Raw genomic sequence first — 19,693 nt, 5'->3', positions numbered from 1 at the left:
TTCCAGGTATGACACTCTTCTGGCAGATGATACATCTTTTGACATACACAAATGTGTTTTGCTAAAATAAATAACTGAATAAATGAATAAATAAATAGAAATAATGCTTAAAAGCTGCCTTCCCTCAGGTAAGACTCCATAAACCCCCAAAGCTGCCACAGAGCCCTGCATTCCTCAATCAGGGCCAAGGAGTGATGGTTTTAAGCTGAAGGAGGGTGAGTTTACCTCAGATATTTAAAAATTATTTTTACAATGAGGATGCTGAGGCCCTTGCACAGAGAAGCTGTGGCTGCCCCTGGATCCCTGGAGGGCTCCAAGGCCAGGCTGGATGGGGCCTGGGGGAACCTGGGGCAGTGGAAGCAGTCCCTGCCTGTGGCAGGGCAATGAGATGAGTTTTAAGGTCCCTTCCCTCCCAAAGCAATCAGGAATTCTGTCCTAAACCCTGCCTGGCGCTTGCTGCTGTGGCTCAGGGGCACATCTGGCCCTGAGACCTGGAAAGCAGAAGAGCTTTGGGCCCTTCAGCTGGAATAAAGACACCAGGAAGGTTCTTCATAGCATTCACTGTGGATGTCAGTCCTTCCCCTCCATTTCATGCCGCACCTCCTCTCAGCAAGAGAAGTCATTCCTTTCCAGCCCAGTAAATCTTTTTGTTCCAGGGAATCCTAGAGCTAACTTGCCTTTCACTGCTGGAAATTGTTCCCATCAGGAATGCTGAGTCAGGAACCCCAAGTCTGGAGCAGTTGTGCTGTGGTTAAAAACAAATCCATCATCTTTCAAGACTTTCCCTGTGTTATCTGCAGGCTTTGCTGCCTCACTAGATGTTATTGCATTATTTCCAAATTTCCCACAAGGCTCTTCAGTCTTGAATGCCTCACAAAAACACCAAGTTACATTTCACAGAAAACCACAGAGTATTTTCCTCAAGTTCACATATAAGACAAGTTACTGGGCAGAAAGATGAACACAAACAGCTACTAGGAAATTATTACAGACACCAAGAAGCAAGATGAAGATTCTTCTTTTGTTCCAAGCAAAAAAAACCTTGACTCAGCTACACAAAGGTGGGTGTGAGTGTGAGTGGCCAGCCTAGCAGCTCCTGCTGCCCCAGCCCCTGAGGCTCCAGGGTGTGCAAAGTGTGAAAAATGCACGTATTTTATGATTGGCTTTTCACAAATATTAAAATGAATATTATATGTGTTGTGTTAGAAAGTAACGCTGTGTTAATTCTCTTAAGTAATGTGTTAAATATAATTTTAGGTTATAAAAAATGTTAAAATAGAAACTATGTTATGTAGGATACTTTTTTTAAAGAAAGGACTGGCAGTGAGATAGCAGCCACAGGACACCTGAATCTTTCAGAGAAAAAGAATTTATTGCTCCATTATCAGAAGAAACGAACTTCTTCCCACCTTGAAGATGCTGTTAGGACTCAGAGGAAGAAGCTGACACTGACCAGACAGAATCCTGTGTTTGAATGGAATTTATGCATCATGGATGAGGTGTATGAATATGCAACAGGCTGCTGCTTTTAAGGGTTAATCCTCTGTGAACGTGGGTCCTTTTTTGGGCTGGTGCTGCCCAGAAAAGGTACCCAGATGTCCGTAACTCTTTGTTTTTATTGTCTCGTATTGTCCTAATTCAATTTGTCCAAATTATTATTACTCTAATAGTATTACTATTTTTAAAACCATTTTATTACTATTAAACTTTTAAAATTTTAAAAACAAGTGATTGGCATTGTTCACACAGAACGTGCCCAAGACAACTAAAAAACCACTGCTGCTGCTGGCCACTTTTGGATTGGGGCGTTTGGATTTTCTAAAAATTTAATTCAACTAAGACCCTGAATACTGATTAGATCTAAGCCCCAGCCTAACCCCTCCAATGTTATGTAATCCCTAAAATCCAAAAAGCCTTGAAAAGCTTAAATGTGACAGCGCTGGTGATGTCATGCAGCTGAAAGGTTTCCATGGAAACCCCTCCTACCGCTGCCATATGCCTGTGGCTCCCAGTGCCCCCAGCCAGCACCACCACAGCTGGGGAGAACCGGGAGGCGATTCCTGCAGCCTGCCAGGTGCACCCCAGCTCCCCCTGCTCCCCAGCCAGCCATGCCAGCATAGAAACCATCAGTGCCCAAGAGGTTTCCCCATCGGAACTCCTTAGAGGAGCAGGCAATGCTTGTGAAAAGGGGACACTCCGTCCTGGCTCCCTCTGAGGCACATCCCTGTCCCCATTCCCAGCTCCCATCCCACATGCCAGCTGCCCTGCGGGACAGCCTGGCAGCACTCACTCAGTGCCACCTCGCACTGCCAGAGGGTCAAACCCACTTTCATCACAAGCAAGTTAAAGAGCAAAACCAGGAAAATCAAGCGAACGTCAAAAAGCGCTCCTGAATCCCCGTGTTTGCAGAAAAGAGCTTAAAAACCTCAGGTTTTTCAGGTTTCTCAACTAAAAGAAGAAATCTACTGGCTTTAAAAATCTGCTTTTCCCCCCCTCACTCCTTTTCACCAGCCTTGCTACTCCTGCAGCTGTAAGGCTTTGTGGCTTTTTCTAAGGAGTAAAGCACAAATTTCTGACGTATCTCTGCCCGAGCTCAGCTGACAAACTAAAACAAATGCAACAAATTAAACTCTGGGATAATTTAAGACGCAAGCAAAGGGACGGCCCTTACGACTTTATTTTTCCTCAAAGAAATTGAGAACCCCCCCCTGTTGAAGGGTTCTGCATGTTTAATCATCCTCTCCATGCAGGGCATGCCCTTATGTAAGGGTTACAAACCCATTCCATGTGTAAGGGTCATAAACCCATTCCATGTGCTCAGAGACATTCAGTGCCTCTGCCTGGGTCAGAGACCCCTGGGAGAGCTCAGCTCAGCCCCAACACTGAAGACCACCCCACATATCTATGATTTTACGGCAGATCACACAAATTACGCTCCCCAATGGAGCACAGACGGCCAGAACCTCTCCTGCCTCCCCGAACACCAGTCCAGCTGAGCAGAAGGGCCAGGCCCTTCCTTACCTCACCCTGGTTTTCAAAGACAAAGCCCTGGCAGGGAGCAGGGGCATCCAAGACCTGCTTTGTCCCACATTTACCCTCCAGAGTGGTTTCCAGCAGAGGTTGAGGAACACAAGATGGATTTTTTAAGAATGCATCACGTACACTTTGGCAAAAAAGAGAATAGGCTCAAAAAAGCTTGAGGGAAGCATCAAGCTGTTGTTTCCTCATCTCCCATGAAATCCCTGCCAAAAAGCCTATAGCATAATTCAACAAAACCCAACTACAATTGTAACATTTTTCATAATTACATGACGGGTCCAGATTTTTGAGCTTAACATGGATTCCCTTTTTTGGCATTCACAACTTGAACAGTTATACACATGTTCCAGCTTAGTTACCCCCAAAACATTATCCAAACATTACTATTTCAGGACATGCTGTGGGGCAAATAAATGAACCCTTCTGGATTGGGGGCTGGCTGGCTGCTTTGGACCACGTGCTTCTTGCCAACCAGGCATGGTTTACTTGCATCCCCCTCAAAGAAATGAACAACACCCTCAGACACAAAGCCCAGGGTGGGGTTTTGCTTTGCTTTCTCCCCCATGTTCTCTGCCAGGCTCAGTGCACCTAATGATAATACTTTTATCATTATTCAGTGCAAGCAGAGGATGAGTGAAGCCACAGCAGCCTCACACAGCCTGCCTGGAAAAGCAACGAAATGGCCAAGCACCAGCGGCAAACACAATGGGAGATTTTGGGGGGCCCATGGGAGTTTGCCTTGACCACACATGGTGCCCTCCCTGACCACACCAAATCCCTCTCTGAGCCCTTATTCCTGGCTGCTTGCTGCGTGTTCCTGCAGCATTTCCAGGGAACAGCTCACAGTGTTGCTCCGTGACTGCCGCAGCTCAGTCCTCGTTCCCACAGCGACGCTCAGGAAGGTTTGCAGCTCCTCTGTTTAATGCCATCATGCTGAAGCAATGCTCACAGGTCCCACAGCCCAGTTTGCTGCATTTTGTTCAAATTCACGTCACAATTCCCTGCCAGCTCCTGAGGCAGCCAAGGACCTGCTCCCAGGGAAGTCACTTCCCTGTTCTAAAACTGATGTTCTGAACTATAAGGATGTATTATCCCCCGTATTGTTTGTTTTCTTCACAGCTCCAACCCACTTATTCCATTTGTTCCCAAAACAGCCCAGCTCTCATAAACTATCATTTGGTGGCAAGTTTTTGCAGTCAGCAAGCAATAAAATCACCTCAGAGCCTCGTTCTGTAGCAGCAGGATCCCTATGGCATGCCTGATCCCAGACAAGGGCATGCTGCTTGGCCCCAGCTCTAATCAACATCCTTTCATTCACAGGCAAAAAGAAAAGGGAACAGCATAAAGAACTGTGCATTTCTCAGCACAGTGCCTCAGAAATGAACTCCCTCAAAAACACCATTTAGCAAACCTGAACAAAGAAAACCCCACTCCTCCTCAGTTCCTCCCAAACACAGCCAGCCCAGTCAGGAACCATTCCACGTGTCCCCTCTTTCCCTGGCCTCCATGAAGCCAATACCTCCAGCAACAGAGAAATCCCAGCTGCTATCAGTCCCCAAAATCCAGCAGTCCCCAAAATCCCCCTCTCTGTAATCTCTGTGCATCAGCCATGGAGCACAAGGCCTTGCAGGCAGAGGGGTCTGTCACAGACATATTTTATGAAAAATCCTTTTGTTGGGATTTTTTCTCCTGAGAAGCTGAAAGGCCTCAGGAACAAAATGTAAACATTGATTATCTGCTGCTGTGGAATGCAACAGGTGCATCTGTGATTGGTCTCATGTAGTTGTTTTTAATTAATGGCCAATCACAGTCCAGCTGTCCTGGACTCTCTGATCAGTCACAAGAGTTTATTATCATTCCTTTCTATTCCTTTCAAGCCTTCTGATGAAATCCTTTCTTCTATTCTTTTAGTATAGTTTTAATATATAATTTACTTTTAATATACTATATATCATAAAATAATAAACCAGCCTTATAAAACATGGAGTCAAGATTCTCATCTCTTCCCTCATCCTGGGACCCCTGAGAACACCACCACAGGGGTCACCCCCACATAGGCACAGGAAAGTCCATTTATTGTCTGGCTCTTCCCTTACAAGCTAATTGTGCCATTTCTAACACCAGGAAAGCTCTTCTGAATCTCTGGCTAAGCTATCCATACAGGCTTTTCACTGACTCCCACTTATTCTTCCTCTAAATATTCAGGCTGGTAAATAAATGTTTTGCCTTCCCGAGCTAATGCATAATGTATAAATCAGCCCCAAACACAAAGAAACCTAAAAACAGTTCTCATAAAAAAGATTGAGATTTTTTCCATAAACAACAGCTGGCAAAGTATCTCACAAAAGGAAAAAAAAAAAAAATCTTTGCAGATACATTTAATTGCTTCAGGATTTAATGCTTCTCCAGACTTGTTTGCTGCAGCCAATGTTAGAAACAAAGAGTTTCAACCCAAAAACTGCAGCTCCATCTCCCACTTCAGGACACACTGCCTGAGGAGAGCTGGAACAGCACAGGTTTCTCCTCAGCTGTTCCAGCCTTCCACAGGATCCTGGAGCTTGCTCCCAACCTCCTGGGCTGGGAAGAGGATGCATCACCTGTGGCACCATCGTGCTGAAATGTGAAGATGAGGGTCTCTAGTATTTTCACCCAAAAATTAAAAATCAGGTGAAGCTGTTCTGTTTAAATTTTGAGTGAACAAAACAGCATTACACAGAAGAGCCTTTAAACGTTTTTTGTTTTTTTTTTTTAAAAAAGAGAACAATAAAGGCAACAGAGGGAAGTGTTTATTCTGACTTTCCTGTAAGTATTTTCACCTCCGTATAAACACTGCACAGCCACTCCAGAGTGCGTGTTTGCCTGTGCCAGCACTCTGAGGCCATCCCACTGTGCCTGCTGCTAAGCATGTCAAGAAATAAGGATGGATTTGCCCTGACAGCCACACCTGAGGCTCCACACAGAACCTCCCCAGCAGTTTCTGTTTACCCCAAAAACCAGATGACCTCATTGTCACAGCCCTGAGCGCCCCAGCCCCGCTGCTGTGCCATGAAACTTGTCAGATGGGCAACACCACCCCAAACCATTCCTGAGCTTCCCACACAGCACAGAACCTCCCTCCTCTGCAATTTCCAGCACAAACCTGGCACGGCACACAGCCTGACACCTTCCCAGCACAAGCCTCCAGGTTGTTTCAGTTCTCCACACACTCACAGCAATACCCTTTGAGCAGTTCCCTTAGCTCTTTGAGTTACACAGATAAACTACAAAGTAAATGTTTCCTCTACTGGTCTTGTGGGAGTAGAAAAATAAGGCAGTCTTACTGTTATATTTAATGAAAATCCCTTTGCTAGGATTTTTCTCCTGAGAAGCTGAGAATGCTCAGAAAAGAAATGTAAACAATAATTATCTGATTGCTTTGGAATGTAGTTTGGAGGTTGCTCACCAACAGGTGGATCTTTGATTGGTTCCATGTGAATTGTTTTAAATTAATAACCAATCCCAGTCCAGCTGTGTTGGAACTCTGGTCAGTCACAGGTTTTTTATTATCATTCTTTTCTAGCCTTCTGATGTCTCCTTTCTCTTTCTTTAGTGTAGTTTTAGTATATCATTAGAAGAATAGAATAGAATAGAATAGAATAGAATAGAATAGAATAGAATAGAATAGAATAGAATAGAATAGAATAGAATAGAATAGAATAGAATAGAATAGAATAGAATAGAATAATAAAGCAGCCTTCTAAAAACTTGGGAGTCAATTCTCATCTCTCACCTCATCCCAGGACCCACAACAACAATGCAACAATTAATTACAAGGCAGTAAATTAAACCTGGTCTGCTTGCAAACCTCCTCCCTGTGAAATTGGGCAACAGGCTCTGCTTTAACCCCACCAGCCCTGTGCTTCCCAAGCTCCAGCAGGATTGGCAGCACCCCATTTGTGGGAGAAGGGGATGGCACCAGCCCTGTCCCCCAGAGTGACACCCCAGCTCCACCTGCAGAAGCAGAATCACTGTGGGACCCCCATCCATGGGGCTGGGAAAGGAGCCAAAGCAACAGGACTTTCTCTAGTCCCACTGGCTGCAGGCAAGTCTGCCCCTCCACTGGGAACGTGCCATGGATCTGCAAAATCAAGATAGGATGGGAAACTGACTGACAGCACACACCCTTAAAAGGCCATCTGATGCTGATTTATAGGCCTGAAGCAGCAGGGAATTTCCTACATGGAACAATCTGCCAGGGGAGACATCAATCCTGTCCTCAGCTCGGCTGTCCCTGGCTGGGCAGAGCACTCCAAGTGCTCTGCAGAGCAAACAGGACCCAGGCTCTCACATGTGTGCCCCAACACGGGTGCCTGCACACCAAGGGCTCCTCCGGCAGCCACCAAACACCACCAGGAGCTCCAAGGAAACCTGGCCAGGCAGGTTATGGGTAAGGATGTATCACATAGCTCTGTGGGCTGCTGGGTCCTCCTGCCTCCCTGTGTGCTCACCTACTCTTTGATTCTGTTCTGAGGCAGGTTAAATATCCCCGTGAGTCCTTCCCAGGAGACAGAGATTCAATCCAAACCATTCAGCACAGAGGCAGTGGAGGTAGGGCAGAGGATGTACTGGCTTTCAGCAGAAGTTTCACTTGGAATTTATGGGTTTTTTCTAAGAAAAAGTGAGTTTGGAAAGACAGACCTTTGGGTTCCAAAGAAGGAACCCAAGTGCAAGAAGAATATAAAATTAATTCAAGCTGAGGCAGCATGAACAGCTCCATTCCCCCACTGCCAGCTTCCCCCCAAGCACAGCAGTGGTGGCTCAGTGGAACTTTCCATCTCCCAGTCCAGGTATTTGTCAGCTCCTGCATCCTGATTAAATCCGTAATCCTGGTACCTGGGATGGGGGAGAGGGTGAGGTTCAGCATTACCCACAGGAGCCTGGCTCCACAGGGATCCAACAACCTCACTCCAGGACATAGTTCATGGGATGGGATCCACCTGCACTGCCCTGTCCACTGCTCCTTGAGCTCTCCTGTCTGGTCCCTCAGCTTTAGGGCTGGGGGCACAGTGCAGTGACCAGAAGGGATCTGGCAGCACAGCTGGACACTCTCAGCACACCTGCCCTGCTCACCTGCATGGCTGTGGGTGCCTCCCCTGCCTGGCCCTGCAGCCACACCTCTCTCACAGGCCCATCAGTCCAGGGATGCTGGCAGCCACCACCACATCTCCAGCTGTTGCCATGGCTACAGCAAAGTCACCGCATCCCTGCATGAAGCATCCTGCCTCACTGAGGGTCCTTGCAGCAACCAATTGCCCTGGAGGACATCCTTGAGATCCTGCTTGCTTCAAGAGTGGCTCTGATGTCCTCTCATGGAAATCCATGCCCCCTCCTTCCCTTTTCCTCAGCACACTGGCCTCCTCTCAAGAGGCAGCACAAAGCTCAGCAACTCTTACTGCAGAGCACAAAGGGTACAGGAAACACTCAATTTCCCAGGGAAAAGGAAACACAAGGAGCTATTTCATATAGAGATACCAGACTTACTGAGAGATGCAAGAGTGCACCAGGAAAGTGTCACTCAGGCCACTGGCCCCATCCCAGGGGCAAACACATCTCACACTCTGCTTGCTCTTTTTCCCTGGGCGTACAGGGAGCCAGAAGACAGTGTCAGACACAGCCCTCCAGCCTGATCAGCCACCTCTGCCACTGCAGGGCCCTTCTCCAGGCATGCTGTGGCACACTGACATCTCTACCACGAGCACAGGCAGGGATGCCATCAGGCACCCAGCTTGCAGCCAGGTTTTATGGAGCCACAGGCTGAGCTCCCGTGGGCAGCAGCCCCAAGAGACTCCAAAGCAGCCTCCCCCTGAGGGAGCCATCCCTGCAGAGTGACAAGGCACAGGGCTCCCCGTGCCCCAGCCCCCAGGACACGTGAACCCCCACTCTGCTGAGCTGTGCTGGAGTTCTGACCATCAATAATTAATCGCCGCTTTGTTTTCTGGTGAAATTCTAGAGCAGTAATTATCTCTGTTTTAACATAAAATAATGATCACTTTCTCCTTTCCTCCTCTTCTGCTGCCCATTAAGAGATGGGAAGGCAGCACACCTCTGGCTCATGGCTCCTCAGAGCCCTTTGGGAGTGGAGCTGCAGTGCTGGGGAATCACTGGGATGCTCTCCCGGGCCACACAGTGCCTGGGTCACAGGGGACTCACACTCATGGGGGCAGGAGCTGATCCTCCAGTTGGTTTCTTCTTAATGAGTGCTAATTAGAAGTGGCCATTCAGGCTGTCAGCAGCTGCCCATCCATCCATCCATCACCAGGTGCCTGGGCTGTTTGTGTTCACCAGGACTGGCCTTGGTTACACTCACTCCGCTCAGGACTGCTCACTTCCCTTTATCCCACACCTCTCTTTTTTCTATGCACATACATATAAAACCAAGGAAATGGTTTATTCCAAAGCATTTCCCCCTCCAGCAGAGAGGCATAACCACAACTGTACAAACAACCTTGAGAGTTTCTGGCAGATCCTCATCCAAGCTCATGCCTATAAGGGACACTGCCAAAACCAATGGTGAGGACAGAAAGCTGTGGCACTGCCTGGACACTACTTTTGGTCACTGGCAAAGGCACTCAATGAGCTGGGGGGCAGCAGTTCCCCCAAGAGAGAAGCTGCCAGAGAGCTCACGAAGCACTGGGGCAGCTGCTGCCCCACAATCAGTACTTTTTTCCCCAAAGCTCCAGCAAAACCCTTTTAAAAGACATTTGACCCTATCCTGAAATTTTCAGGTATCCGACCATATCCTAAAATCCTGACATTCAAGATGGAAACGAAACCAAATCTGAAAACCACCCAGTATCCCTGGATGAGCATCCACAGAGTGCTGAGCAGCTCTCCATGCTGGTGTGTGCCTGGTTTGAACACTCCAAGCAGCTGGCACCTTGCTCTGTTACTCCCCCCATGTGCCTGGAGCTGGCATGGACAGTTCTGGATTGCAGGGGTGATCTCCCTTTCTGTGTGGTTTCATCACACCCAGCACAGAAGATTTATATCCCAGCAGGAGAGCCCCCGAAGAGCCTGGGCTGAAGCAGGATGCCAGCACCTGGCATCTTGGGATCTTTGTTAAAGAAAAACCACTCACCTCTCCATTTTGCAGGGAAATGACAAAGGACCTGCACATATGGGCAGCCAGTATCTAATCTGGGAGCTCTTTTTAATGCAGTCCACAAAAAAAAGGGCATTTTAATTAAATATTTTTATTTTACCCACTGCTGCACATTAAATCAGACTGCTTCAGCATTAATACATGAAGCCATTATTCTGTGCATGCATAAGTGAATTTACGCACGTGTCTGTATATAAAAACTACACAATTAAGCACTGCTTAAAATGCAGATTGCAGATGATAAAAACTCCACCCTGACTGTATTAAAACCTGACTTGGGATGGTTTGTTAGATTCTTGGTCATTTAAATCTAGTGTAAATGTAATGAAGTCAATGAAGCCAATAATAATTTACACTGGTGGAAAATCCGGACCTTTGGTTTTTAACTACTAACTACTGGCAAGAACCAAAAAAACAAGCAACAAAAATCCAGTTTGCAACATGGGGCCAGATGTTATTTTTCTTCCTTTGCAGTAATAGCTCAAAAATACCAAATTTAAAACAGAACTCTAAGAAAGGCTTGTCCTGGATCTTAGAGCTACATCAGCTTTCAGCCCTGAAACTTAAGTTAATTCTTGAGGCCCCTGCTTACACATTCATGTTTGATCTGCGAAATACGACAGGCACACCAACATTTAAAGCATGTGCTGGTAACTACTTGCTCTGATTTCCTTCATTATCAAGCTTACTCCCTCTACCCTTTTAGCACCATAGAGAAACTTTCAAATAGCTTGGGAAAGGCACTGTCCCAACAAAAACAACTCTCACATTTTACATGGCCTGGGATCAACAGGCACCAAGGCAAATTCCTTCATTCCTCAATTTCTTGGTACTGCAAGTCTAAAATTTTTAACAACCAAAAATTTGGAGCAGCACAGATTTTCCTGGGGAGAATTGGGACATTTTACAAAAATGCAGCAATGTACTTTTCAATGCTAAGTGGACAATTTGCATTTATCACGCCAGGCAAATGATTCAGGTGTGGGAAAAAAAAAAAAATAAACCATTTTGGTATCTGGCCTGGCCAGTCTAGAAACATGTACATCTGGTACGCAATCACTGCAATGTTATTGCAGCTGTGAGCAGCCATCTGCACCTCAGCAATGTCCCGAGGCAGCCAGAGCCACCAAACAAGGGGACCACATTGGCTCTTCCCAGTTGCCAGCCCCAAACCCTCCACTGGTGCTGCTTTCCATGCTCAGCATGTGAAAATCCAAGTGCTGCATTTTCCTCCCAGAGAAAGGAGCAAGTCTGACTTGACAATTTTTTTTTTTCTTTTTTTTCACTGCCTCCTTAGAAATTCAGGTCACAGGCTTCATGGAAGACTTCTCAGATTACCAGAGTGATGCACAGCAGCAGCCTGGCATCCTCAAGTGTCAGAGAAGTAAAACCCAATTCAGGGAGGCACAATGTGATATTTATTCACATTTGAAGTCATGCTTTGTTGCTTAACACCTTTTAAATGCAAAGGCATTTAAAGATTTGGAAGCAAGGGTCCCCTTTCAGTATTTCAAGCCTCTCTGCTGCCTTTTCCACAACACAGTAACCCAAGCTTGCTGAAAGGTCAAGGAAGCAAGCCTCATTCCTCCAGATACAAAGAACAAATAAAAAAGTAATGGAGGAAAAAAAGCCAAAATAAATCCAAAAAACCAAGAAAATTTCTGGGTGTTTTAAAGTTATTCCAGAGGGGGAAACATAATCATAAAAAAGGACATAGGGCTTCCCCACTCCACCACTGGAGAGCTACCATGCAGATGGGGCTGCACTTCTGACAGATGTCAAATCCCCTCCTCCTGTGCCTTGGGCAGCAGCAAGTGTACAGTTTCTGTTCTTTTTCACCTACAAGGATTATTCCTTTCTTCCTCCCTCCTTGCCATCATTTCTCAAGATTATAAACATGATTCTTGGGCAGCAACAGGCAATTAACCTTTGGTGCTCCTCACTCCCCGTGCAGGGTGCCACACTGATCTTCCCCCAGAGCTCTGTGGGCCCTCCCTGCACAGCCAGCCCATGACAACACAGCATTTCCCACCAGGAACAGCAATTAAAACAGGAATTAAAACACTTAAACAATTAAAACAGGCTCAGCACAAGCATCACCAATGGAGCAAGCAAGTCCCAGCCTGAGAGATCTGCCCACACTACAGGTGCACATCCTGGCTGAACTGGAGGCTGAGCCAAGGTTCTTTTCCTCAGAACAAGCAGTTTAATTACTGTGCTGCTGTAAAATTTTTGGTTGTTGAAAATTTTAGACTTGCAGTACACCAAGAAATTTGGGAATGAAGGAATTTGCCTCAGTGCCTGTTGACCCCAGGCCATGTAAAATGTGAGAGTTGTTTTTGCTGGGACAGAGTATGAGGTTCCTGAGCAGATCTCATAAAGGACAGTGTCTTTCCTAAGCTGTTTGAAAGTTTCTCTATGATGCTAGAAGGGTAGAGGGAGTAAGCTTGATAATGAAGGAAATCAGAGCAAGTAGTTATCAGCACATGCTTTAAATGTTGGTGTGAATATTTCCCAGTATTTCCCAGATCAAACATAGATGTGTAAGCAGGGGCCTCAAGCATTAACTCAAGTTTCAGAGCTGAAAGCTGTTTGATACATGTGTAGTTATGGATTCTGGAAAAACTGACAGCAGCTTTTTGGGGAAGACACTCTGGAGCTCAGCACCTCTCCTCAGTCTGCAGGGACAAAGCTGGCTTTGGAATCTGGAGTTTGCTTTCTCCTCCTTTTGTTTCACTGATGCAACAGAACACACCAAGGATGAACTGGGTAATAGCACTGCCACCTCTTGATTTTAATCTCACCGGCTTTGTGTTATTTTCCCCCCTGAAGCTCTGGCTCTATGAGTTGCACACATAATCACATGGGAACACTGGCAAAATTTTAGCAAAAAGAATACCACTGGCCTCCTGTATGCCCAGAGGGGCCTGTTTTACAGGGAACTGCATGGTTGTGGTGATCAATTCAGAGTTTTCAAGTACCCAGCCAAAAGCAGTTGTTCTGAGCTCCCCCTCTGGCACACTGTCCAGGTCCTGCTGTAGAACACACCAGGTCCTGCCTCAGAGCAATGGTGCTCAGCCACCTGTTCCCCTGCACTCAGCCACACTTTGGATGGCTGGAAAATCCTACAGAAAATACTTGGGACCACCTCTCATTGCTAAGAAACCCTACAATCCAGCAATCCCACAAAGAGCCCAGCCCAGAAGGCAAAGCCCAAGCTCCGAGCCCAGAGCACAGCACAGAAAATGAAAACACCCACTGTGGTTTCTAGCAAAGAAAGCTCTGCAAGGAGAGCTCCAAAGCCCTCACTCACTCAGAAGGGCAGCTTTGGGACACAGCCAAATCCAGTGTTTGGACACAACCTGGGGAACAGAACCCACCTCCCTGAGCCCCAGCACCAAAGCTCAGCCCCTGGTCCCCACCACAAGAACATCTCTCCTTCCTGGCTGCACCAAGGGACAACCCAGCTCCCTGCCAGCACAAGAACCCAGAAGAAACAAGCATGTTTTTGTTTCTATTCCTGAGGTTTCAACCCCAACATTCTGGTTTTTCTGACGCTTTAGGTCTGAAGTGGACAAACAGAAGCAAAGCGTGGAAGCAGAAGTTCGAGCAAATTCCTGTCAAATTCACCAAACTTATAGCTCAGTGAGAGGAGAACATCGTTTTTGCTATTCCTCAAGGATATTTTGTTACTAAACTTACAGCAATTTATTTTGCTAACGTTCCCCCAAGTGAAAGCAAGGTTTGGCAACTTGCAAGGCAGGAACAAATTTTTACTTTTCATTTTTGCTAGGATAAAATTAATTTTGCTTGAAGGAAGGCAACTTTCAATTGGATTGAGGCTCAAGGAGGAACAGGAAAAAAAGGAAAACAAAACATTAAATCACTCATGTGAAGAGTGAATAGGGTGCTGTATTTGCTTGGGAAGAAGGCCTTTCTAAACTCTGCAGTTCTCTGGACATGACAGCCCAGCAGAACTCACACCACATGCATAAACAAAAATGAGGAAAGAGATCAGAATGCTCAGCTCCACCCTTGGGGGTCTGGGTGTGTGGTTCAGTGCCAAAGGGGCTCCAAAAACCCAGCCACAAGTATTCAGCAAGGGTTACCTGCTCCACAGCCAAGCACTACAAATCACACTACCACGAGCTGTGACTCACTGGAGAAATATTGATAAAGTTGCTTTTGAAAGAACATGAGGAAATGTAAAAAAAAAATAATTGCACAAAAAACTTCTCAGGCTGTTTAATTTAAGCACTTTTATGCCTGAGGGTCTAAATGAATACAGGGAGATCTTTTTGTTCCTGCAGCAATCAAGTATTTCCTGCCATTACTGATAATGACTTTAAAACGGCACATTTAAGCAGGGCTGTTACTTTATTTTCAGCCTTTCTGAGGTGTAAGTGCTAAAGAGGGGGAGGAAAGAAGGTGATGACGGCTCATCAGAGGAAGCATATGAGGAGCTGGCACAGGGACCTGGCCACCTTGTCCCACCTGAACCTCCAGACATGGGACATGCCACCCTGACACAGCCTCAGAGCCTGTCACCTTCTGGCAGCCAATAAAAGAAAGAAGAGCAAGCTTTGGAGCTCCTCCAGTGCAATTTGAGTTCTGAATCTGGCAGCACAGGGACTGACCCAACATTAAACCAGCTTAATCCTTTTTCTTGGCCTCCAGTGGGTGAATCACATTTCTGAACAGGACTGGGTGAGTAAATGATACTTTGCCTGAACTGACACAAGTCATTCTCACTCTTTCCTCGTCATCTTTTGCATGAGTTGAAGCTGTCAAACATGGCCCAGAATCACAAGTGCTTCATTTAAACAGTATCACTAACTCCAGTGAATAAACTGTCCAATTTGTTTTTGTCCATCTCTAGTTCCACACACCTTCATGTGGATACCACAAGGACAAGGGGATGGGTAGGAGACAGCAGAAAATGCCATAAGAAGCCACCAAGATCCAAGAGGGAGGGGACAAGCAGCTCTGACTGCAGGGCTGGACACTCAGAGGACTCCTTAGAAAAGACAGCAGGCTGCTCTGTGGTTCTGCTTCCACTCAAAACAACCACAATCAGCCACAGGACCAGGCCAGAGCCCATGATGGGCATTTCTCAGAAAAACGTCAAAAAAAAATCCTAAAAATGGTCTTTAGGCTGGAATCAGCCCATTTCAGCACTCTAATATTTCTACAGTTTTTGTTGCAAAGGCAAAGGGAGCAAAACCCCCACTATCTGGAGCAGCTCTGATGATGAAATGATACTAGATAGGTCACTGGATAAACCATTAGGAAATGAAAGCAGCAGTTGGCAAATGTCATGGCAGGCATTCAAATGAGCCTGCAATCACCCAGCAGCTAAAGAACACAGATCCTCCCTTTAGCAGGTCAAGGTGTGTTTATTGCCAACAGAAGCCAAGCACTGTAAAAAAACCACAGCACATTTTAACAGGAGGCATTCCACTCCACTCCACCAGCAGGTGAGGTAAAACTGCTTTCTTAAACAACCCACTTCTGCCAAGCTGCAAGGTGTTTATACAGGTTCACTTGGGAAGTAAGCAGGAAAAAATCCCCTTTTCAGGCAGCCTTTCCCTCCTGACACCTGCTCAAGGGAAGGAGAAGCAGCGGCAGGCCAACACTGGAGGGAGGTTTGAGCTCTGCAGACTCCCAGGTCACAGGGGCCCCCAGGCTTTGGTTACACAGCACTGATGCACTGTGCTCAGCAGCACCACAAAGTGCCCCAGTTTCCCTGAGCAGCCCTTGGAGAAGGCAAAGCAGCCATGCCTGCTGAAACCCCAAGTGCTGTGCCACCATTTGGGACCTGATCCAAAGGGAAGGACTGTGCTGCCCTGGGATGGAGCTTCCCAGCAGCTCTGCCTGACAAGCACAGCTTCTGCTGTCAGGGCTGAGCCAGGATTTGAGCCACCCTACTGCTGCTCACACTTTCAGACATGAAAGCACAGCTGACACCACTGTCACTGATGTGCCCATGCCTTCCTGCCAGCTCTTACTCACTTGTTTGCTGAGCAGCACAACTGGTGCATCCTGCAGGTCATCCTCATCCCACTGAGCTCAACAGGTAACTCCCACAGACACTGAATTTTGGGAGTGGAACACTCCCAAATGCTTCTGACTGCCACCTGGCCGGACACCAACAGCACTTAATGCTACTTAATGTTATTTGCATTTGCACTGTGACAAACCCAAACAAAATCGACAAAACCACAGGCAGGACCTTAACTCTGTTACTTTCACTTCCTTTCTGTAGTAATTTGCAGCAGTTTCTACTGCTGGATGTCACACATCATGACAATTTCAAGAGGAAACAGTAATTTCACATATCTAGGTATTCCTGCTTTCTCTCTCCTGAGAAAACACAGGGTGCTCAGTAGTTATTGTTCTACTTTCTGAAAAAAAAAGGGAGGGGAAAACCCAGGAGAAATAAAATCTCCCACAAACGAACTCACCACAAATAAAATCTCCCATGCTTCCTACAGACCACTACTCTGGTGAGGGCAGCAGGAACAGCTGCAGTGGTGAGACAGAAGGTGCTGAGCACAGTGGGGGAAAATATTACTGCCAGTGCTGATATGAGGCTGCAACACTGGGTCTGCACAGTGCCAGAGTTACGCAAACAAGCAAAAATTGAGGAAGAAGAATTTTTGTACAAGTTTTTGCTGTCTAAAAAACACCATAATCATCCATCTGTCCAGAAATGTTATTAAGGATTATGGCAGAGGAAAAATTATAGGCAGAGAAGTGCAGCCAGAACTGGATTTGTTAGAATTTCTCCTGGGGCACGTAACCTACATTAGTCCTGAAGAACAGAGAAAAAACCCTTCCCCTCCTCTCCCCAAAACTTGAGGAAATGCATGTGTGGATTGAAAAATAAGCAAGCCTTGGCAGCACAGATGTGAGGAAGCCCCCAGCAGGACTGAGGAGCTGGAGGCAGCTTTCATTCCTACCTGGCTCAGTGCAGTTTCTGATGTAGAGCTGCTGTCCCCCATCCTCTGGAGCGTCACTCACGTTCTGCTCACGCGCCTGCAGGAGCTGCCGCCCGCTCCACTTGTCACCATCTCCCACAGAATAGCTCAGGGCATCATAACCTGAAGGAAAAGAGCAGTGGATACATGAGGAAAGGCAACTCCTGATCATCCTGAAGCAGCCAGAATATTTGCATTTTAAAAGTTCCACAGCCCCTTGGGTTTGAAAGGGCAGTGGTTCTAAGCCCACTGGAATGGGACACTGCAGCAGCTTCCCATCCCACGGGAGCCAAGTGCATTCCTCCACAGCTCCTGAAGTTCATCCTAGGAGAGCACCTCTGATTTCCCACCCAGCACCATCTGACTGAAGCCAGAGCATGCCTCTGACTCGTTTCCACACCTCCAGTAACAAGAAATATCCATGAACACGAGGGGCAGTGCTTGTCTCACTACCTTTGACTCAACCCTTGCTCTGCTTCCCCTTCAGCTTTTCCTTGGAGCTGCTGCTAAGTGAAGCTCTGTTTTAGCAATGTCAACAAGACAGCTGGCTGGTTTCTACAATATTTCTGGCACGAGGCTGGTCAGCCCTGGACATGCCATGTCTGCCTAATCAGCTGGACAAACGTGCTCATGTGTCAGTTCCATGCCTCCTATGCTGGTTCAGATTCAAGGGAGGAAGAAACAACTATTTTTTTTTTAAACCATAAGATATCCACACACCAAATCAGCGCTCTTGCAGTGGAGACCTTGCAGGCCTCCAGGAACAAACAGCATCTGAGAGGGATTTCCTCCCAGCCATTCATCCCCTTCCCAACAAGCAGAACATGGGCTCTCTCACAAGGATTCCTGAATTATTCCCGGTTTTGTCCATTACTTTGCAAACAGATCACAGGCAAAAAAGCAGTGGGATAGAAATTCAGATCTTGGGCCTCAGAGGGTGATTAAGGACAAAGGAAAAGGTTCTCTGCAGGTACCAACCCTTGTGTTAGGTTCCCTGGCACATCCAGGTGAGAGGGCTGCCCAACCTGAGACTTGTCTGCCGTGCCCAGATCATGCTCTGCTCAGGCCCCTCCATGCCATGGCAGGAGAGAATGTTTGGGAGAGAGATGCCTGGGAATCTGCAACCCAGGCCACCAGCAGTAACTGGGACCAATTCTCTCAGGATACACAGGAGTCATCTTGGTGCATGTTTGGGGGAAGAGCCTAAAGCAGCCTGAAGCACCCCTGTTTTCTAAGCAAAAAAACCCCATTTACCTTGGTAAACCAAATGCCATCATTTGAAGCTTCAAGCACTTTGTCCTTTCAATGCTTTACAAATGTTAGAGAATGGAATTTGCTGTCAGTTTAGCCTGTGAGCACCAGTAAGATGAAGCTGATGGAAGCGGGCTGCATTTCCAAGAAGGAGCACGAGTGGTAATGCAGCATCAGGGATCTCCCCTAACAACAAACACTCTGCTAGCCTGAGCAAAGCAGTTTCAGTTCCACATACAAGCTGCTTTCAAAGCAGAGGAACTCCTTTCCAAGCCAGAGAGGCTTCTCTGTGTCATTGCATGGAGCAATGGCATGAGGGAGGGAGGGAGAGAGGGAGGACACAGGGATGGCCCCCAACCTCCTGCAGAACCTCTGCCTCTCTTGGGTGGGAAACTCTTCCAAGCGAGGGGTAAAGAACAATGTCATTTAAGGTGACTTTGGAAGGGGAAAAGCTTAATTTGGCAACAGGAGTGTTTATAAAGGCTACATCCAGCACTGACAAAAATCAGAGTAAATAGCAGTGGATCTGGTCCACAGCTGAGCTCGATGCAGTGACTGAGACCAGGAAAAGCTCTCCTCTGGCACCTCCAGGTTGGAGCAGGGCCAGCTGTCTGTCCCACAGCAGAATCTGCAGCCCATCATCCCCAAAATCCTGCCTAGGGCATCTCCATTCTAAAACGCATTTCACTCAACAGAGCAATAGAAAATAGAAGTTAGAGATGAACCTTTTTCAGAGCTTTGGCCTCCCAAGGATTTCCCTGTGAAAACAGGGACACGTGGAGATTTTTAACCTTGCTAACAAGGACACTCAGTGACACACAAGAGGGTCCCTGTGGTTTCCCCATGTGCTGGCACCAGTCTCCTTGTGCTGGGGTGGAGGCAGCTCAAGGCCTGCCCTGCTTTAGGTGCTGGCACAAGGCACAAGCACCAGGGCCATCACCTCAGCCACAGAATTCCACAGCAGGGCTGCCAGGACACCACCACCATGGCCAAACTCTTCCTCCCAAGGAAAAGCAGGAAAACTTATAAAACAGGAAGCTAACAGTTTTCTCTCTCAACTGTAGTTATTCAGGACTGAATTATTTTTAATGGGAAACACAACAAAGAGTTGTCTTCATTTTCTTCATACAGCAGAGGTAAAGACTGCTAAACTGCCTCACCTGCAGTGCCATTTTGGGCAAGCAAGATGGAATGCTGTCCTTATTAATGTTCTATACATAAAGTAATGTATAAAGCTGCTGGCTTTATACTAAAGCAACACTGTGACACCCTCTAAAGCCCT

General features: G+C 46.9%; 1 protein-coding gene across 1 annotated transcript in view; it reads right to left on the bottom strand.

The window, feature by feature from the left end:
* The window catches only part of SLC24A3 (solute carrier family 24 member 3), an 83,173-nt gene extending 65,908 nt beyond the window's left edge, over nucleotides 1-17,265 (bottom strand). The window contains exon 1 of the mRNA XM_059469528.1: nucleotides 17,143-17,265. The gene's annotated coding sequence lies outside the window, so the exon portion shown is untranslated. The remainder of the gene's footprint in view (nucleotides 1-17,142) is intronic.
* Nucleotides 17,266-19,693: the final 2,428 nt, after the last annotated feature.

The sequence above is a fragment of the Ammospiza nelsoni genome, chromosome 3, assembly GCF_027579445.1.
Source record: "Ammospiza nelsoni isolate bAmmNel1 chromosome 3, bAmmNel1.pri, whole genome shotgun sequence".
Lineage (NCBI taxonomy): Eukaryota > Metazoa > Chordata > Aves > Passeriformes > Passerellidae > Ammospiza > Ammospiza nelsoni.
This window is presented reverse-complemented; position numbering and strand designations above follow the sequence as displayed.